Source organism: Liolophura sinensis, chromosome 7 (assembly GCF_032854445.1).
Source record: "Liolophura sinensis isolate JHLJ2023 chromosome 7, CUHK_Ljap_v2, whole genome shotgun sequence".
Classification (NCBI taxonomy): domain Eukaryota; kingdom Metazoa; phylum Mollusca; class Polyplacophora; order Chitonida; family Chitonidae; genus Liolophura; species Liolophura sinensis.
The window spans coordinates 7,369,907-7,391,205 of record NC_088301.1 but is presented as its reverse complement, the minus strand read 5'-3'; the positions used below and the strand labels follow the sequence as shown (position 1 = coordinate 7,391,205).

At 40.1% G+C, this 21,299-nt stretch overlaps 1 protein-coding gene across 3 annotated transcripts in view; it reads left to right on the top strand.

Annotated features, from left to right (window-relative positions):
* The window catches only part of LOC135471949 (neurocalcin homolog), a 197,017-nt gene that overhangs the window by 135,463 nt on the left and 40,255 nt on the right, over window positions 1-21,299 (top strand). The window contains exon 1 of one of the 3 annotated variants that reach the window (XM_064751414.1): window positions 2,822-3,324. The exons of the other annotated variants lie outside the window; for them this stretch is intronic. The gene's annotated coding sequence lies outside the window, so the exon portion shown is untranslated. Of the gene's footprint in view, window positions 1-2,821; window positions 3,325-21,299 lie in introns of those variants that run through there. 3 annotated transcript variants of the gene reach the window in all.

Below are 21,299 nucleotides of genomic sequence, written 5' to 3'. Positions count from 1 at the left end.
TAATTGGTCTGAATTTCAAATCAGAAGGACAGTGCAATGTAATGAACTCTGATTTCTGGTCTTCAATAGCGATTGTAATCTGTTTTGATTTATGTACTCTAGGAAGACCATAGAAATTGCTGATTCAGATTTGGTTAGATTCTCGCGTTTTTAGTAAGGTCTTGTTCATGTTTACATATCAATTCCGAAGGTCACTGACTATTTCACTATCTGGGTTGCTACCTACTTCCATATAAATATCTCTGTCCACAAGCTTTTCCATAAGTTTTGCTTTATAATGTGACTTGTCTATAACAAGGAACAGCTTTACCTTTGTCTGCTTCTTTTATAATAATATTAGGATATGATCCAAGATTATCCAGAGCTGACTTCTGTGCAGATGATAAATTTGACCTGGCATTTGATGTAGATTTGAGGGGAATCTTTTGCAAATTATCTAAAAATGTTTCCAGGTTACCGTCATCACTGGTGCATGGCCTCAAAGTAGATGGGTTTTTAGCCAGAGATTCGTCACTCATGTTATCGTGAATATGGCCATGCATCAATTCACTCATTCTTAGTTGTCTGGTAAACTCACGTATATCTTTCTGTAGATCTTCAATGTTAGCTGGTGGCGTTGGAGTGAAGTCAAGTCCTAATTTTAATACATCAATTTCATCTTGGGTCAAAATCACAGAAGAAAGGTTAATTACTTTCAGGACCATGGGTTGTTTTATTTTTAGGGTGGGCATAAAAAAATGGGCCGTACTTTGACATTCAATTGCCAAAACCCTCTTACGTCAGCTTCTAAAAATTTACGCACTCAAAAGCCATTATGTCTTAAGTATACAAACCAAATTTCAATTTCATGCTTTAAGATTTCTGTTCATGGGACCAAAATCAAAATAGAGTCTAAATGCATGTTCTGGACATTTCAAAATGATGTTCTACCTTGTTAGGTGATCAATTCCTTGTCCGCTGCCGAGAAAACCATTCAACGGAACTTGTGCTTATCTGGCGAAATGGTTTCTCTGACACTAGAGCCAGGCAATTTTTCCAGACAACACTTGATTGACGCATGTCACACAGGTGCAGCGTGCGCTCTACTCATGACACTTGACATATGATGCAAGGTGGGTCACAGGAACGAGCGTTTTTGAGGTTATGTTTTCGCTTTAACCCTGTGTACAGGCTACTCAAGTTATGACCTTGAAAATTGAATGTCTAAAGTTTGAAGGGGTTTGAACAAAGGATAATGGAGCAATGCAGCTTCAAAGTACTGCCCATTTTTTTATGCCCACCTAATATATACATGTGTATATATATATATATGTATATATACACACACAACCACACTGCAGTCCGAATACAAAGACAAGGCATTCAAAAACTGCATTTGGAATACAGAAATGTAGAAAGTTCAGAAGGTGCATTTGTTTTGGGTTTTTTTATTCTATATATATGTATATAAAAGAAAGAAGTTGACTGTTCTGGTGTGGAAAATAGGCATAAGAAGAAACAAGGGAAACCTTCCCAAATTCTCAAGTTGTTGTATTCCAGCTGCATCATTACATATATATATATATATATATATATATATATAGACATACACACACACGCACGCAGCGCTATGACCCAGGTTCCTCTCACCAATGCGGTCGCTTTGAGTTCAAGTCCAGCGCATGCTGGCTTTCTCTGCGGCCTTACTTACTTGCCTTTGGTAAGTCGTCTCAGCGAAGCAGCACTAAATAAAAGAGTGGTGGAAATCCGTCCTGCAACAAGGAGGCACATTACACGTACATGCATCCTAAGGATTCCTTCCTTGTCATATGACTGAAAAATTGTTGAGTACGATGTTAAACCCCAAGCACTCACTCACTCACTCCGGCCCTACGTTCTACCTGGTTTCCTCCCACCATGATGTTGGCCGTCATCGTATAAGTGAAATATTCTTGAGTGCGTAAAACACCAATCAAATAAAGAAGTAAATACACACACACACACACACATGCAAAAACTGAATGAATTAAAATTTATGTGATTAGTAACGATTAAATTGTTAAACAGTTACATGTGCAATTAGTTATGAGATTAGTTATTATGTGGGTGTCGGTGGAGTGCTGACCTAAACACTATGTCACATGATGTCATCCAGTAAGTGTAACTCATATGAATTTGACACAAATGGGCATCCATAGTTCACCAAATTGCTTTATGAGCAAACATTATTTTGCCATGATCCAGCAATGATTTAGTGATGATTGGCGTTGTGGTAAATAATACAGTTAACCTGTGGATAGGTGATGAATGCATTGACTTGTCACCCTTTACGGCAGCATCCCACAGTGCTTCGTTTACTGTGGAATAAATTAGAATACTACAGTAAAAGGTGGGTCCTATGACTTATAATACAGGTATGTTTAATTTGTAAATCAGATCCGAGCGTACATCCACACCTCACCAAACCGCACAAGCAAACATTATTTTGCCTTTTGTTTCGTTTGGAGGAGATTTAGTGACCATTGTTATAAATTACACAGTTAACCTGTCTATAAGTGGTGCATTATTGATGAGAGAATTGTATTTAAGCAGCTGAAATGATTACTGAGGTAAACTGGTCAGTGGTTACCTTACTCCCCCACTCTAGCAGATCATGGTTGCTTTTGCACCTGGTGAGGAGGGGGAAGGGGGACAGGATCAAGCTGATCAAGTGCTGTGGTTGAACACTCGCAGGTGCTAATGAAAATTTGCAGACTAAGCATGTATCCTTGTCAGAATAATATGTTTCGCTCCAATGATCTGACTTGTGGGCTGGGTGGATTAGAATTTATAAGAGTACGCATTAAACTGACAGCCAATCCAAAAATACAGTTTTGATGAGAGAATAAAAAAAAAAAAGGAAAGAAAGCCCAGCTATATAACAATGAAAGCTTTGTCCTGGTTTAACTGTGTGTACAGGAATTCCACAGACTGATCCATTTTCTATGTACATATCCAATGAACTGTCACACAGTGCTGCCCTCTGTCAGCCATCATAGCTGGTCGAGAAGGAATGTCATGTGATCAGTCTACATATTCATGGGTAGCTCATTATCGCAGGAGTCACAACGCACGCAAGTATTATACCTAGCAACAATAAGAACCAGGGAATGGGCAGCATGGCAGCGATGCGGAGCTTCGTTTGACAGCGGTCAGTGTTTGATCCTGAACGGGTTACCTAATCTGGGGATCTAACTAGCTCTGCCAGCCTGTGGATGTGCGTGTGTGTGTATAGCCGGGTGGCAGGTAGAGTTGGCCCAGCTCTGAGGCTATACCCCGCTGGCCAGCCACAGCTATAAACACAGGGTGAGTCTATATACAACAGAATGATCACAGTATCTGTACCATGCTGGCATGGTCTTAGCTCTTAAACTGCTCTGGCTGGCTTTCCACAGCCCTGTTTCTTTCTTTCTCTCTCTGTTTCTCCTTCCATCCCTCTGTCTCATTCCTTGGTTTAGGGTATAGGTGTATCTCCACATCAGATCAGGATACTGATTTGTACAGGCTGACTGACTGGGTGGGGGGAGTTATTGGATCTGTGGAAGAGCCTTGTAACCTAGGCTTTATTGGAGCACAATAGGACAGCTTTCTCGACTTTCAGCTACTGTGTGTGCCTGGGTACTGAGTATAGTTCAGGCTTATGTGCTTACATGTGTGTGTCTTACCCGAGTCATACCTGAAGATGCTCCTGGTATTGTGTATAGCTGAAACATTGTGTTTCTAGCAGGTAGGCTATGGATACATGTATATAGCTGCATATCAGGGTGGTTGTGTGTAAGTGTGTATCTGTAGGGGGGGTTAGTGCTTATGTTAATATACATGGGTATTTTTTTCTGACCATCTGCTTTGGCCATGGTCGGCTGTCACCCAAGGATGTGTGTTCAGCATGTAACACAGACAGTCAGTGCACAGCACAACCCCATCTACATATTAGTCACACAGTGTAATCCCCATTCTCTCACCCTATGTGCCACACAGTGTAATCCCCACCCTCTCACCCTATGTGCCACACAGTGTAATCCCCACTCTTTCACATAGGCAACCTCTACTATGCAGCGTGCAGCGTACACATGTGCCACACAGTGTAATCCCCACCCTCTCACCCTATGTGCCACACAGTGTAATCCCCACCCTCTCACCCTATGTGCCGCAGTCTACACGTGTCACACAGTGTAATATCCAGCCTCTCACCCTATGTGCCACACAGTGTAATCCCCACTCTTTCACATAGGCAATCTGTGCTACACAGCTGCAGCCTACACATATGTGTCACACAGTGTAATCACCATTCTCTCACCCTATATGCCACACAGTGTAATTTCCACTCACTCCCCATCCTGTCACATAGTTATTGTGTATCATAGCCACATGCTGGTCATACAGCACAATTCCAGTCCCTGTCATTGTTAGCCTGTGTCATAGCCACATGCTGGTCATACAGCACAATCCCCATCCTGTGACACTCCTAGCCTGTGTCATAGCCACATGCTGGTCATACAGCACAATTTCAGTCCTGTCACATTCCTAGCCTGTGTCACAGCCACATACTGGTCCATACAGCACAATCCCTGTCCTGTCACACTCCTAGCCTGTGAAAGCCACTTGCTGGTCATACTTGCTGCCCTGTCACTTTGTTGGCCTGTGCCAATACCACATGCTTCTCATACAGCACAATCCCCACCCTGTCATATTGTTAGCCTGTGTCATAGCCACTTGCTGGTCATACAACAGAATCCCCATCCTGTCACATTGTTAGCCTGTGTCATAGCCACATGCTGGTCATACAGCACAATTTCAGTCCTGTCACATTCCTAGCCTGTGTCACAGCCACATACTGGTAATACAACACAATCCCCATCCTGTCACACTCCTAGCCTGTGTCATAGCCACATGCTGGTCATACAGCACAATCCCCGTCCTGTCACACTCCTAGCCTGTGATAGCCACGTGCTGGTCATACAGCACAATCCCTGTCCTGTCACAATGTTAGCCTGTGTGATAGCCACATGCTAGTCATACAGCACAATCCCCGTCCTATCACATTGTTAGCCTGTATCATAGCCACATCCCTATCCTGTCACATTGTTAGCCTGTGTCATGGCCACTTGCTGGTCATACAGCACAGTCCCTGCCCTGTCACATTGTTAGCCTGTGTCATAGCCACATGTTGATCATACAGCACAATCCCATTCCTGTCACATTGTTAGCCTGTGTCATAGCCACATGCTGGTCATACAGCACAATCCCCATCCTGTGACACTCCTAGCCTGTGTCAAAGCCACATGCTGGTCATACAGCACAATCCCCATCCTGTGACACTCCTAGCCTGTGTCATAGCCACGTGCTGGTCATACAGCATAATCCCTGTCCTGTCACATTGTTAGCCTGTGTCATAGCCACATGCTGGTCATACAGCACAATCCTCATCCTGTGACACTCCTAGCCTGTGTCATAGCCACATACTGGTCATACAGCACAATCCCCGTCCTGTGACACTCCTAGCCTGTGTCATAGCCACGTGCTGGTCATACAGCATAATCCCTGTCCTGTCACATTGTTAGCCTGTGTCATAGCCACGTGCTGGTCATATAGCACAATCCCCATCCTGTGACACTCCTAGCCTGTGTCATAGCCACATACTGGTCATACAGCATAATCCCTATCTTGTCACATTTCTAGCCCATTTGGTAACCACATGTTGATCATACAGCACAATCCCCATCCTGTCACATTGTTAGCCTGTGTCATAGCCACATCCCCATTCTGTCACATTTCTAGCCTGTGTCATAGCCACATGCTGGTCATACAGCACAATCCTCGTTCTGTCACATTGTTAGCGTGTCATAACCACATGCTGGTCATACAGCACAATCCCCATCCTGTGACACTCCTAGCCTGTGTCATAGCCACGTGCTGGTCATACAGCATAATCCCTGTCCTGTCACATTGTTAGCCTGTGTCATAGCCACATGCTGGTCATACAGCACAATCCTCATCCTGTGACACTCCTAGCCTGTGTCATAGCCACATACTGGTCATACAGCACAATCCCCGTCCTGTGACACTCCTAGCCTGTGTCATAGCCACGTGCTGGTCATACAGCATAATCCCTGTCCTGTCACATTGTTAGCCTGTGTCATAGCCACGTGCTGGTCATATAGCACAATCCCCATCCTGTGACACTCCTAGCCTGTGTCATAGCCACATACTGGTCATACAGCATAATCCCTATCTTGTCACATTTCTAGCCCATTTGGTAACCACATGTTGATCATACAGCACAATCCCCATCCTGTCACATTGTTAGCCTGTGTCATAGCCACATCCCCATTCTGTCACATTTCTAGCCTGTGTCATAGCCACATGCTGGTCATACAGCACAATCCTCGTTCTGTCACATTGTTAGCGTGTCATAACCACATGCTGGTCATACAGCACAATCCCCATCCTGTGACACTCCTAGCCTGTGTCATAGCCACATACTGGTCATACAGCATAATCCCCATCCTGTCACATTGTTAGCCTGTGCCATAACCACATGCTGATCACTCAGCACAATGCTCATGCTGTCACACTGTTACCCTGTGTCATAGCCACATGCTGATCACACAGCACAATTCCCTTCCTGTCACATTGTTAGCCTGCGCCATAGCAACATCCCCATCCTGTCACATTTTTAGCCGTTTGCCATAGCCATGTGCTGGTCATACAGCACAATCCTCGTTCTGTCACAATGTTATCCTGTGTCATAGCCACATGCTGATCACACAGCACAATTCCCTTCTTGTCACATTGTTAGCCTGCGCCATAGCAACATCCCCATTCTGTCACATTTTTAGCCTGTGCCATAGCCACGTACTGGTCATACAGCACAATCCCCGTCCCGTCACATTGTTAGCCTGTGCTATATAGCCATATACAGTTTGATCATATTTTCCTTCACATGATTGAAGGACCAGTCAATATCAAGGGAGACATGTGGGTCTAAAAGGGAACTGGGTCTTATTGACCAGTCACATGTTGTTGTTGATTTCTACTCATGCATGATGCAGCCACATGCTGACTGGGTAGTCTCATCCTCTGTCTTACCAGCTGCCTGCCTAGAAGAGACAGGTGCAAATTTGCGGTTATCAAGGTGGCTAAGCTGGTTAGTCAGATTCTTGAGTGGCTCAGGCTTACATCTGCCTCAGTGGGAAGTTTGCTGAGTGAAGGGTTAATATTCACTTGCTCCTGTGTTTTATGCTGTTCTATTGGCATGCCCCCCACCTGTTGAAGGTAAATCCTGCCATCTGCACCCTATCTTTGTAACATACCTGCAAATTTATACACATGCATGTATGTCATCTTGACTTCATCGCTGTGAGTTCAAGTCCAGCTCATGTTGGCTTCGTCTTTGGTAGTATGTGGATAGGTCTGCCAGCAACCAGCGGATGTTCATTGGCTCCCCCAGGGCTCTGCCCGGTTTCCTGCCACCATAGTGCTTGCTGTGGTCATAGAAGTGAAATATCCTTGAGTATGCCGTGAAACACCAATCATGTAAATTAATCAGTGTGTTGGTTATCAGTTTCCTGCACAACTATTTTGTGATATTACATTAGTGGTAATGACTGATAATAGTTGGTAATAATCAGTATAGCTTTAGATAGTTCTGTTACACAATCTTACACACATTTATATGTACAAATATTACAAACACATATGAGTCAATCAATACTCATTTCATGCTGATCAGTAAGTATATCAACAGATAGGATTAATATGCACTTTTACTTCATTTCATGAAAAATCACTAGGAATTTATATGTATACTTCACTTATATTTCACTTCTACAACCACGGCCAGCATTGTGGTGGAAGGAAATCAGCTGGATTTACATATATTCATTTATATATTTGATTTGTGTTTAACAGTTGCATGGGTGGGAACTTAAACTAGAATGTTAATATGTGTATACATGGAGGTGTGCCTGTATGTATGTATTATGGTGGAAATTGTATGGAATTAATGTTAATCATTATTATATTCACAAATGTACCTGTGACGACCTACAGGTATGTTTAAAGTTAGGGCTTTTCTCGGGTAACTGGCACAGAGTAGTGGTTTACCTCAGTTAATTATATCCTTGAGTTTGGCATCAATCACATAAGTGAATACTGGTGTGTTTATAATATTGTCATTGCATTATAATTTGAGTCTGTTTGTGTTTTGGGCAGTTAAATATTTGAAAGAGTCTTAGTTTTGTGAATGACATGAGGCCCTCTGTCCAACTTTGTATACTTTTAATACATATATTGGGTTAGATCTGGATTATAAGGTTTATACAGATTCATAAATAATTTTACCTGAATTTTGATTACAGTTTGAAAAGTGCCTTTTCGTAAATGATCATTCTTAAATGCCATGGATACATAGGTGTAGTAGACAAATATTGGCCCTGAAATGATCAGGTATCTTTTCAATGTCAATCTGCATTACAGAACAGTGTGTATAGGTACTAAGACCAAAATGAAGACTGTCTCAGGAATTTGTTTGTGATTCGTTGTTGCCTGGTAACAAAACCTGCACATTTATACATCAGTGTGTGTAGTACAGCTGGTTTATGTAATTGGCTCACTGACAGCTGTATGTAAGTAAATAAGTGAAGCAGGAAGAAGAAACAGATAGATAAAGAAGAAATGAAAAAGATGAATGAGACATGCTTGGAAGTAGGTGAAAAAGGATGGAGGGGAGGGGAATTGTTGTTTTTATGTACAGATGGAGTTGCCTGTTGATGGTTTTATTTACAGTGCATGGTAAATGTAGGTGTTCAGGGATAAAGCGAGTGTATACTGGTGTACATTTCTTGTTCGTGTTGCGTTAATACGGTTTTTCCCAAGGCAGTTTCAGGCTGTATGAATGAGCAAGTGTATGCATTGATTGTTATCAGTGTCAATAGCACGTTGCTAGCTGGTATGGATTGATTCCTCAGCACAACTGTAGCGGTCAGATATGGGCAGATTATATGTGTATTAAGATGGCTATAACTGCATCCAGGAGAGAGCCCAGGAATGTGTGTGTTAGCCGTAAATACCATTTGCTTGTGATCTGCTGAGGTGCCATGTTTGCCTTTACCATTGCCTTGGGTCTTCAGACGTATCTGTGGATATCATTACTGGCCTCGGAAAGCCAGCTTTTACCAATACCCATTCATGTCTACCAGATCTTGATTTCCAGCCAGCTTGTCACCTCAGAGCATAATGCTCATGGCGTAGACATTAGGTTTTTTCCTTCCCCTTCTATCTCTCTTAGTGCTGGTTAAATAATAGAGTGTTTGAACGTCTAACAGTGCGCTGTCCAACCTTTATACAGTTACATGTGCATGTGTATTGTATCTGTATCAATTAAAGCTCTCCAGGTGCCAACGGCCGATTTTTGTGGTGGCGGTGTTATATTCCCAGACATTTTTTTTTAATAATGGTATCTGTTTTTCTCTGAGAATTCTATTCTTGTAATTACTTGTGAAAAGCCGTTCATTCATTTTTTTATTTATTCGTTCTTAAACCACAAAGTGCCGCAGGAAAGGCACATAGTTTTGGACAATAATATCAGATGGCAGGGAATAATTGTGTAACTATATTAAACTGAGAGTTTGGAAAAAAAACCCCGAGAAATCTGTTTCACTTTTGGGGCTCATTTAAATATGTACAGTTGATTTACATGGTAAATAATACTATGGGGTTAAGTTTTTCTTTCTTTTTGGCTGCAACTGTACAGCTCGGTAAGTCAGTGGTTTAAATCTGTTGGTTGATCAAATTTACACTTCTCTTTGTACAGGGATCAGTCATCATATTTTGTATTTTGGAAACAATTAAGAGTATAATGCTTTAGACTCATAGTGATACGTTTGTTCAATGGTATTGATGAAGTGAAGGTGTCACAGGCTTTTAACTCACTTGACGACTTGACAGATATCCTGGCAAGCGTGTCGAAAGTTTGCAAAGCCTTTTACATGTCTGCATTGATACCTCGAGTTCATTCTTATAATTAAGATTTTGTTATATTAGTAAATTCAATAGCAAGACATAATTCTTTACATTGACAATCCTTTTCCCCATTTCCTGTTTCCCCACCTCCGCTGTGAGCATGACTTGTATATGCATGGTTCTCCCCCTTTCCTTATGGAAATTATGGAGTCTTTTGTCAGCAGGTTTGAGCATGATAGATCAGCTGTCAGGATAAGCATAAACACATCAAGTTTACAAAGTGAACTTGTACTATGTTCTATCGATTTGCCAACGGGATAAATACTAGCGTTAAACAGCAGCTAATAGGCAGGGGAAGCTAACTGTTGACAGGTAGCCGATCAACTCGTCCCCTGCTAATCACTTTTAAAGGCTCTCAGTGTTTGTACGCATTTGACTCGCAAAAGCTACAAGACAAACATGTGTTTAAGTGTAGACATACACTGCATGTTTATGACTATCACCTGTGTAATGGTAATTAAGCTATCCTGTTTTGTGATGTAGGGTTTTAATATATCTTGAATTCAAATGTGATGTTTTCATTTCCTGATACCCAGTTAGTCTTGTTGATAAAATTCCAAGATCATTTCCACCAGATGTACCCATTTACGTGTGTGCTGTGTTTCAATATACCAAACATCAGTCAGCCATTAACTTTAAATCAATCATTTACTCATTAACCCAGTTTTATCTAGCCTATTTAATGATGTTAAACAATGGTAATGTTTGTTATAACATCTTTTTGCCTTGCACAATGTATTGATGTTCGTGTTGTATTATAACTCTGCCTACACGATCATGGTCTACTATAGGTAATACTGTAATGTAACTCAGGCCTGTGTACAATATACAACGTTTCATTACATGTATTATAGGGGTCCGTCCGGGTATTGACATGCACATATGTAACAGAACATTACATGTATTGTAGGGGTCCGTCCGGGTATTGACATGCTCATATGTAACAGAACATTACATGTATTGTAGGGGTCCGTCCGGGTATTGACGTGCACATATGTAACAGAACATTACATGTATTGTAGGGGTCCGTCTGGGTATTGACATGCACATATGTAACAGAACATTACATGTATTGTAGGGGTCCATCTGGGTATTGACATGCACATATGTAACAGAACATTACATGTATTGTAGGGGTCCGTCTGGGTATTGACATGCACATATGTAACAGAACATTACATGTATTGTAGGGGTCCGTCCGGGTATTGACGTGCACATATGTAACAGAACATTACATGTATTGTAGGGGTCCGTCCGGGTATTGACATGTACATATGTAACAGAACATTACATGTATTATAGGGGTCCGTCCAGGTATTGACATGCACATATGTAACAGAACATTACATGTATTATAGAGGTTCGTCCGGGTATTGACATGCACATATTTAACAGTGGTTACAGTATATTATATATATAGGCTTAAAAGGTAAGATTTAGAATGCTTCTCTGTCAGCAGGGGTAGCTATATATGCATACATGTAGCTAGGCACATATGATAAATTAGCACGAGCCAATGTTGAATTTACGTGAAATGGATTCAATGCCGTGCTGTTCGTCCCAGGAATAATACATGGCACAACTGAGTCATGCATGTGTAATGAATGCTGTGCATTATTGGAAATTAAACTGTAAACATATTGGATAGATTCACTCGGGAATTACGCCTTTAATCAAAGGATGCAGCCTACAGATTAATGTTCAGTTAGATGCCATATTGGGATGTTCCTTTCTCGGTTCATCACAATGAGGTGCTTCTTATCACACTCTTAGCCTGAAAGGATGTTAGACACTCCAAATTGGACGCTTACTAGTTTGACGCAGCATGTTACTAAAACTAAAACGTAACAGTTCACGAAAGCCCTAATAGTGACGATACAGTGTGGGATGAAACAAGTTCCCTTCATGTTTGATTTGATAACCAATGTTGAAAGCTTATTATCTGCCTAGCCATGTGCTTTTGCCATATCACTATATGCACAGCACCATGCAGTCTGGCTGGCATGATGTGTCTTGCACATGATAATAACTTGATGAATTCCAGATCATGGTGAATGTGACAAGTGCGAACTCCAGCTGTCAGTGTTTATTAAAGGTTGTAAGATCATCTTCATCCAAGAGCCATTCTCTGAGTACCAGTACGTTGGGGGGGGGGAAAAAAACAACACCCCAAAATTTGTGTAACACTGCATATGAAAGCCATCCTCTGAAAATAATGTTGTGTTGTTTTTTTTTACTTTTTTTTTTCCCTAGAACTTCATATGGTGCTAGTTTAAAAAAAACAAAACGAAAGATCTCATGTGATGCTAGGTAAAAAAAAAATATTTCCAATGAAGAAGATGTGCAGTTTGTTCCTTTCATGTTTTTTTTGGAGGTTGTGGGTGTAGAGGATTATGAAATCCCAACAAATCATTTATCAAAAGTTGACGAGAGTTTCAAAGAGATTCTGAAATGTATCAGTTGTTTTGACATCACAGCATTAAGGCAAACTTGACACCTGACTTTAAACACTAATTCTGTTGAACAGGTTTTATCTGCAGACGTCAGGCATGAGGATTTCAGTATTGCTTGGAAACAGTTTTTCGATTCCATGTACTTTTGACCTGGGAAACAGTGTGAAATGTTTTTTCGGTTGCCAACAGTTTCAACTATGGGAACCGATTTACCTGTCATAATTTTAGTATTAATGGCATTTCATCAAAAAAAAAAAATTTTGGTGGTTGGTGTTTCTTGCAGGTCTGATTTTAATTTACTTTGTAAAGTAAAGATTATCATAATCCCTCAACCTTTTTGTTTAAAATGTATGAACTGTCACTGAAAGATTAAGTTATATGACTGCAAACTATGGAGAAAAGGAGGGAGAAAACTGGGTAAAAACTTTGTCAGTTTGAGTTATCTTAGCTACCCGAAGATTACAATGCAGCATGTGTAAATACAACTTTCACAGCAGCCTTGCAATCAAACAAATATCAGAATCCGAATTTCATATGAATCTTAATTTCCTTGGTCAGGGGTCTTAATTGGCTTTATGTCCCAGGTGTAATTCATCGGCTGTGTTACTTCCTGTCTATTATGGCCGATAGTGTCGCAGGCTCTCTACCATGCACTGGTGTCAACAAAATTCAAGCGTCTAGTGATCCCTTAACCACAATTTGAAGGCTGACAACTTAAGTCTTAGGACAATTAACTGAGGACAATTGACTAATTAACATTGTTTACTAAGCAGTACTAAGTGAGTAGCCAAGCCTTAAATTTTATTGTGGGAAACAGACGATTCTGTGAATTTTTAACCTGGTAACTGACACAGAAACGGATCCTTTCCATGAAATCCTCATGCCTGAAACATTTGATTGAATGTGATTTTATGACGTGTAACTTAAACTGAATAAAGCTGGATATTCTTTAATAAGCAAATTTTATACTTTAAATTACCAGCATCTATTAAACATTTTCACTGACGAGATCGTGTACAGGACATATTCATTGAATTTGTTGTAGGTGTTAAAAACAGCTATATTCATTTTGTTTGGATGAAATATGGTCAGTCTCTTTAACATGTGCCGTTCACTTAATTTGGAGGTTGAGTGCAAAAGAGGACATTCACTTTATGTGGGCTATCGCATCTAATCTGAGAATTTATGCTTGTAACAATACCTGTAATTATATGTCTCTTGTGGAGAAGAATATTATTAAGTCAATCATGGTTTGTTTCTTTGGGTCAGAGGCCACTTTCACAAAACTTTGTAACTCATATTTCTTGTAACTTTTTTCATAAAAGACGTTGTCTAGGTTATAGTGCAATAAGGCAACGTCATTTACGAGAAGAGTTAGGAAAATTAATCTACGAAGTTTTGTGAAAGTGGGCCCAGTGTTATACATTTACATGTAGTTACATTTTAGTCAGGGAGTGTTTTGGTAAATGCCTGGCACCGTTTCCTTGCTGGTACAAGATTCAAAATGGTAGCTTTTGCCAGGGAAGACTTGCGGTAGGTAAACATGTGGTATTAAAAGTTTGTATATATCTGAAAACTTATATAGTCAAGCAAGATGGCGTGTCTCACATTTATTCCCATGCTTCTGACTAATTTTTTTTTTCTATCATCAATTTAATTGCCAGTGAAAAAAGATACATTTGTTCCAGGTTAAGATGCAGGATTGATGTGGTAGCAGGATTAATTTTGTGATTGTGTATCCTCAACAAACTAACTGAATGTGGACCATCATAGCTGTTGTATTCTAGCTGTCAGTCATGCCTCGTACATTCAACTCTGAGATGCTGTTTATAGCTGTAACAGCCAGAGGATTATTGGGGGTAGGCTTCTGTGGAAAGCTGGGTCGTTACATTCAGTCTTCCCACTGGAGATGTTGGGAATACTACAGCCGCAGGCAAGGTGTCACTTGTGTGGATTCTTTCATACGTGTATCTATTGAAGCTAAAAATTGGTTTCTAAAGATCTGTTTTAGATTCTGTTTGAGAAATCTTTACACAAGCTTATAGACTGTAACGTCATTTGTATGTTGCATGGATAAATTATTTATGTCTCTTGAATTGTTCTCACTTTGTAAACTTGATTCTTTTGAACCATTTTAAAGCAGCTTTCAATTCTCTTGTTTCGTTATTATGGTTTGCTTGATTTGACATCACTGGTACATGTATACATCTATTCAGTTTATTGAAAGCAACAGGACATATAATCATTTAAGTTAAATTGATTATCATGGTTTGGACTTTAAATTAATGGTAACTGAGACAAAAATTTTCCAAACGTGCACTTCAGCTGTACACTGATGTCCTAGCCACTGTGTGTTTCTGACTGACTCAGGCAATGTTTTATGTATATATATGTACACCTGTATTTGGGGATGATTGTTATTGTAAACACAGCTCATCCATTCTGTACAAGCCAGACCAGCTTGTTTTACCCCAGGCTGCTATTTCACATTGGTATATGATCAGCTTTTTCACTCTGTCTGTACAATGAAGAGAAATGCTATACTTTTGACCGATTTTCTGATTTTCTCCTTTTTTTTTTTTTTTTTTTTTTTTTTTTCATACAGGAGAATGTTCTTGGCTGATGGCAGCCTATCTCCCTCATCCTTGAACATGTCCCTTAAAGTCTTTTCCATGCCACCTCTAGACTGGATCAATTTACGTTCTATATTTACCTGTAATTGCCTATCGCTAGATGTATGGCTGTAGGGGAGGGTTGAGGGGGGGGGGGGGGGGCATGTCTGTCAATCTGTGTCAGTGAATTGAGCACCCTATCCATTCCTGTAGGACAAGTTCTTGTCCGGGCAGGCAAGGTGACAAAATATCAGCAGGTAACCCAATCAGGGTGACCATTTGCAAGCCATCCAGTAGACAGAGTTGTGGGATGAAAGCATCCTGATGCTCTGACAGAAATTGTGCTGCACCCGGCCAAAATCTGATTTTGTCTCTAGGGCTGCTTAAGAGTTATTTTGGCCCTGGGGTAAAACAAAACCTCCTGTTGAAGCGAGTTAGTGGTTTCCATGGAAGCTATTTTAAGGCTTTGTTTTACGGCCCTCTCATTCGTCCCTATCTTCTTCTGACGTCACCTGCGTAGACTTTCTTTTTAACCTACATTAAAAATTGACTGGGGTATTTGAACGACATGATGTTTAGCTGTCATTTGCAGAAGGCTGCTTTGTTAAGAGGGCTGGCTTTAGTCCGCCTCGGGGGTGCCCGGCGATGTTAATTGTCTAATGATTTGATGCCTTGGAGCTACAGATTCATCTCCCAACCCAAAAACATCCACTGTGGAAACCGTAATGTAGGAAAAGGAAATTAGTACAGCTCTAGATCTGAATTATGGTGTTAATTCATGATTATAAACATGGGAAAATGAATTCCATCAGAATTTACACCCATGCTGTTAATGTAGTAAATGAGACAACTGATGTGATAAATGATGAAATAAAATGCTGATGAATGTGCATTTGACGTGATGAATTGTTCATGCATGCAGCTCTAGTATGTAGTACAGGTTCTCAATGACATGCCTCCAGCTCACCAACAGTACACTTGTAGCTGGCTGATGTAGCAATTTCCGCTACCTTTGACTATGCATGTAAGATTGATATGTATATATACTGACCATATAAGGGAAATATTCTTGAGTCGGGGTAAAACAGATTAAAGATAAGTAGATATACTGACCACCAGGAACTATGTAAAAGTTTATTCTTCTGTTTAATAGTGTCTGTGTTTTCCAACAATTCCACAATCTCTGACACTGTGGTACTGCAATAGTGCAATAGCCATTAAAATTTCAATATTTAAAAGTTAATTTGCATACCGTACTATAAATGGATTTGTTTGTTTATTGCATTGTATTTAAAAAACATGTGTAGGGTATTTATTTGATTAGTGTTTTACACCATATTCAAGAGTATTTCACTTATATGACAGTGGCCAGCTTTATGGTGGATGGAAACTGAGCAAAGCGGGAGGGGAAACCCACAACCATCAGCAGGTTGCTGGCAAACCTTCCCTCATACAACCATAGAGGAAACCAGCATGATCTTGACTGAACTCACAGCGACTGCATTGGTGAGAGGCTCCTAGGTCATATTAACACGTACATGTAGGATGCCTTAATGCTGGCTTTTTCTGCTGTTGCATTATATTCTGTTCCTGACTGTATTCTTATGTTAATTTGAAAAACTTCTAGTGGACTACCACAAGTGAAAATAAATAATATTGTTAATAGTGAATAAATCACGATGGTATTCCATTTTCTGTTGGATTTTGCTGTAAATGTGATTATGCTTTTAGCGATATATTTTTCTGTTAGTTGCACTGTTCCAGCTTGAGTTGGTTAACAACCAATGAAGATGAGACTATTAATTAAGCCAAGGAACAGTTTTTTAATCTTGAATAAACATGAAACATAAACATGAACAAACATAAATACCTGAATGAATGAATTTTTTTGGTTTGTTTGTTTTTTGTTGTATTTTTTTTTTGGTCCATATTTGTTTTTAAACCACAAGGACTTTCACATTATCAAAATATGGAAGTTCAACATTTACCCTCTTCCCCCCACACTCCCTTCCACCCCTATGGGCTATCATTGGCTTAAATGCATTTCATATCACACCTTGGATTTTATTACAAGGCCGATACACATGCACCCGGCAATTTCCAGTAATGGCGTGTTCGGATATTGGTTCTGTCTTAATGCGAGAGATGGAATATCTTTGGGAGCTTGTGATGAATGGAGAACTAGTGGCAGACTGCTGGCTGGATTATAATTTATTAACAGCGGAGCTGAGCGAGGGAGATAATTCTGTCTATTGGGAGGGTGGGGGGGAGCTGGGACAGTTGATACAGGCCCCTAGTCAGTTTCAACTGTAATTGGTAACACCATTGTACAGGCAAGGTTATAGCTCTGGGCAGGATATTGTTTGCAATACCATAATGAGCGACGGACACAAAGGCCCCTTTTATTGAAAACGAATTAGTTTTTCTGGGCTTTAATTGTCACGAAAATAGATTGGCTGTATGAAATTTTGATGATCGGATGTGAATGAATTATTCAGCTGTGGATATGTTTTACTGACGAATGGACAAGTCTGCGTTATTGGCCATAGAATTTTGCTTCCAAACACTGTAGCTCGTCTGTTAACTTGACAGAGGAAGAGAAAATGAGCACGCCTTCCTCAACAAGACATATTGATATTTTGGCTGGAAAATAACTAATATTTCGGAACCAACAGATTTTTAAAAAATTACCCCCCCCCCCCCCAAAGAAATGAATAAAATAAACAAGTACAAAAAAATTAAGCACCACAACACAAACAGGTTTATTTCTTTTAGTTTTTGAGAGTACCATGTGTAGAGACAAACCTTGATCATGTTGTTCGATTATTGCAGCGTTCTTTTCATATAAATTAGAAATTTGGACCCAAAAAAATATTAAGCAGGCTGTTAGTCAGATAATTAGTTTTTGATATCCAAATTAAAGGCTATATAATCGAAATATAATAAGCAAAATCTCTCTCTCTCCCCCCCCCCCCCCCCCCGCCACCTTACAAAGTAGCATCACATGCACGAGCTCAAAAATTAATGGTTCTTTAATAATTTCTCCAATTCTCACAAGCTTCCATATAGTCATATATATCCAAGCTCCCATATAGTTATTACTTTATGTGCAAATGCTGTACTGTGTTGAAGTGGGAAGTGGTTGAAGTACTGTTGCTTTGTTAGTGGAACATCTTGCATCACTCCAAGGCCAGATCATCAGGCTAAAAACAGACAACCTTTGTGACGATCTCGCTGCTTCTAGTTTTACTGCTGGCCATTTACTCCAGTTAGTTGGGGTGTCGCATGTGAAGTCTCCTGTCACTTTTGGTATCTGCTGTTTGGGGTGTCACATCTTGTGTGTTTTGGGTGCCATTCCTGTTGTGCTAAAATTGGTTGGGGTGGCATGTCTGGTGTCTTATGTAACCCATTTCAATTGCACTGTAGTTGCTTAGGGGGTCAAACCTTGTATCTTTTGTGAGCCTTTTGAGTTGTACTGCAGTTCAAGCTGAGATGTCACATCTGGTGTCATCTTGTGCATGTTTGGTTGTGCAGCAGTTAGTTGGGGTGTCATATCTGGTGTTTTGTGTGCCATTTTGGTTGTACAGCAGTTGGTTTGGGTGTCACATTTGGTGCCCTCTTGTGCCATTTCATTTGTACTTTGGCTTTGGCTGGTTTGTATGTGGTTTAAAAGAGAAAGTTTGAGAAAGTTTTGTGTGTGCCTGTGGCAAATAATGGTGCTTTAATTGCTCAGGGCACTTGTATTAGACAGAAGTAAAAAAAATTTGAGTTGGCAATATTAAACAAGAATCGAATAGGTAAAAGTCCACTGCATGAGGCATTAAAAGAGCACATGAATTAATAAACTGCTATACTTGTTAAAGGGTGATTGTTACAAAGAAGCTGCATCCTTCTTGTTTGTGTGCATTTTAATTGTAATGAGCCAGGCCTTATAGAAATGTCTCCCTCTATAATGTAAGCCACCCTGGCTCCCCTGGATGTTGTAGTGAAACAATGTATCCAGTATTGGATTGTGTGGGTGGAGATTCACCCTAGCTTATCATGTTTAGCCTGCGTATTAGTGACAAGGAACCTATCACTATATACGCATGCACCAATTTCCAAGCCATCAGTAGCTTATTGTCTGTGTCCTGAAAGGCTTTTCTGGGAAATCAATGATCTGTTGTCTGAAGTCTGCCTCCTGCAGGTTTTAACAGCTAGGTGTGCATTTTCTGTAGATTGACCAGAGCTAGGGACTTTTGGGTGGAGAGAGCCGTAATACAATAGTAAGGCTCTAATATACACATTACATGGCGGCCTTTTTTAGTCATGTACACATAGACATTGTAAGAGTATGCGTTTATCAGTGAACGTTCAGGGAACCCCCAGGTAAAAAGTGTCAGTCGTTACTGGCTGTATACCTTTTGATGTGCAACCCTCAACTCGGGTCTCGTCGTCATATGACTGAAAAATTGTCGAGCACGACGTTAAACCCTATGCATTCACTCATTCACTCACCCACCTCAGGTGCAACCTGAATTGACTACGGTTCTCTTGCAAGTAATGCCTAGCTTGGTTGTTTTGTTGGTTTTTGTATGTATGAATGTATGTAACTTCAACTTTCGAACTACATGATGCTTTATCTTCTCTTATATATATTGATGTATGTTTTTTTTGTTGAACTCCAAAGTACATGTTTCCTATATATTGTTTTCTCTGTGAAGGCCTTACTGAAGAAGAGTTTCATATTGTAAAACTGACAAGCTGCCTTCGGTAAATAAAGATATTTCTATTATAATTATTAAAAGTTACCGATTTGCCCACAGACTTCATTGCAAAGACAGGAATGAGCAGTGGACAGCATGTAGATAAGTAAGGAGCGAATTGCTTTAGTTGGGAAAGGTCTGCGGATAGTCGTGGCTTTAGCAAGGTTCCCTCCCACCATAATGCTGGCCGCCGTTGAAATATTTTTGAGTACGGCGTAAAACACCAGTCAAATAAACAGATAGTTGGAAAAGGTTTCTATGCACTAGCTACCATCTGAAATCTTTGTGGCAGTTATATAGAGTGTTTCTTGGAATGATGCTTTATACAGGTGCACTTAATAACCCTGGGTCGTAGGCTGTATGTCTGTAAAGCAGTGTTAATATGGCAGCTGGGTTTATGCGAGAAGTTTCAGTAGAAGAGTCACAGAGACACAGTTTATGTTAATGAATGCTGAGTTACAAACATGTTTACTTCTCATACTTATGGAGTACATAATAGATATAATAGAAATAATCAATCCTTACATTTCTGGAAATTAAAATGCTGAGCTCATTGTGCCCTGGTCTCAGTTATCCCACTACAGTTTCATTAACCCCAAATTCCATCCAGGGTTATATGTGTGTCCCTAATTTTATCTGATCTGTGTAGCGTTCTGCTGTGTCTTCATGCTTGAATGGTAGGATAATACCTTACTGCAGAAATGTCTGGTTTGTCAACAGAAGTACTATTTTATCACCTTTATTTGCCTCCATGTACAAATGCCCTTTTGGGCAAAAATTTTTGGGGCAAATACAGTATTAAATGAGACAGTATTGAACTCCTTCAGGATTATTCAAGAAGTACACCACGGGCAAACTGCTTGTAATCTAATGGCTGATTACTGGTCCTTATACAGCCTGGCATGCATAATAAAATGTATGTGTTTTTGAAGGTATAATATGCTTGTAATTATTCAAAGGCTCTGTACATTTACATGTAAATTGTCAATCCTGATTATTTGCCTGTATGTATTGCTATTTTCCAGAAAAATCTTGAGGGAATTCCATAATTGTGGGCAAACAAACTATACCATTATCCACTTCTGTTTATTGAAAAACAAAAAATCCAGAGGAAGATGAGCTTTACCCTTATGAAGTTAATTGCTGATATTGTTACCCCCAAGGGATAATGTCTGGATATTGTTACCCCCAAGGGATAATGTCTGGATATTGTAACCTCCAAGGGATAATGTCTGGATATTGTAATCCCCAAGGGATAATGTCTGGATATTGTTACCCCCAAGGGATAATGTCTGGATATTGTTATCCCCAAGGGATAATGTCTGGATATTGTTACCCCCAAGGGATAATGTCTGGATATTGTAACCCCCAAGGGATAATGTCTGGATATTGTAACCCCCAAGGGATAATGTCTGGATATTGTTACCCCCAAGGGATAATGTCTGGAT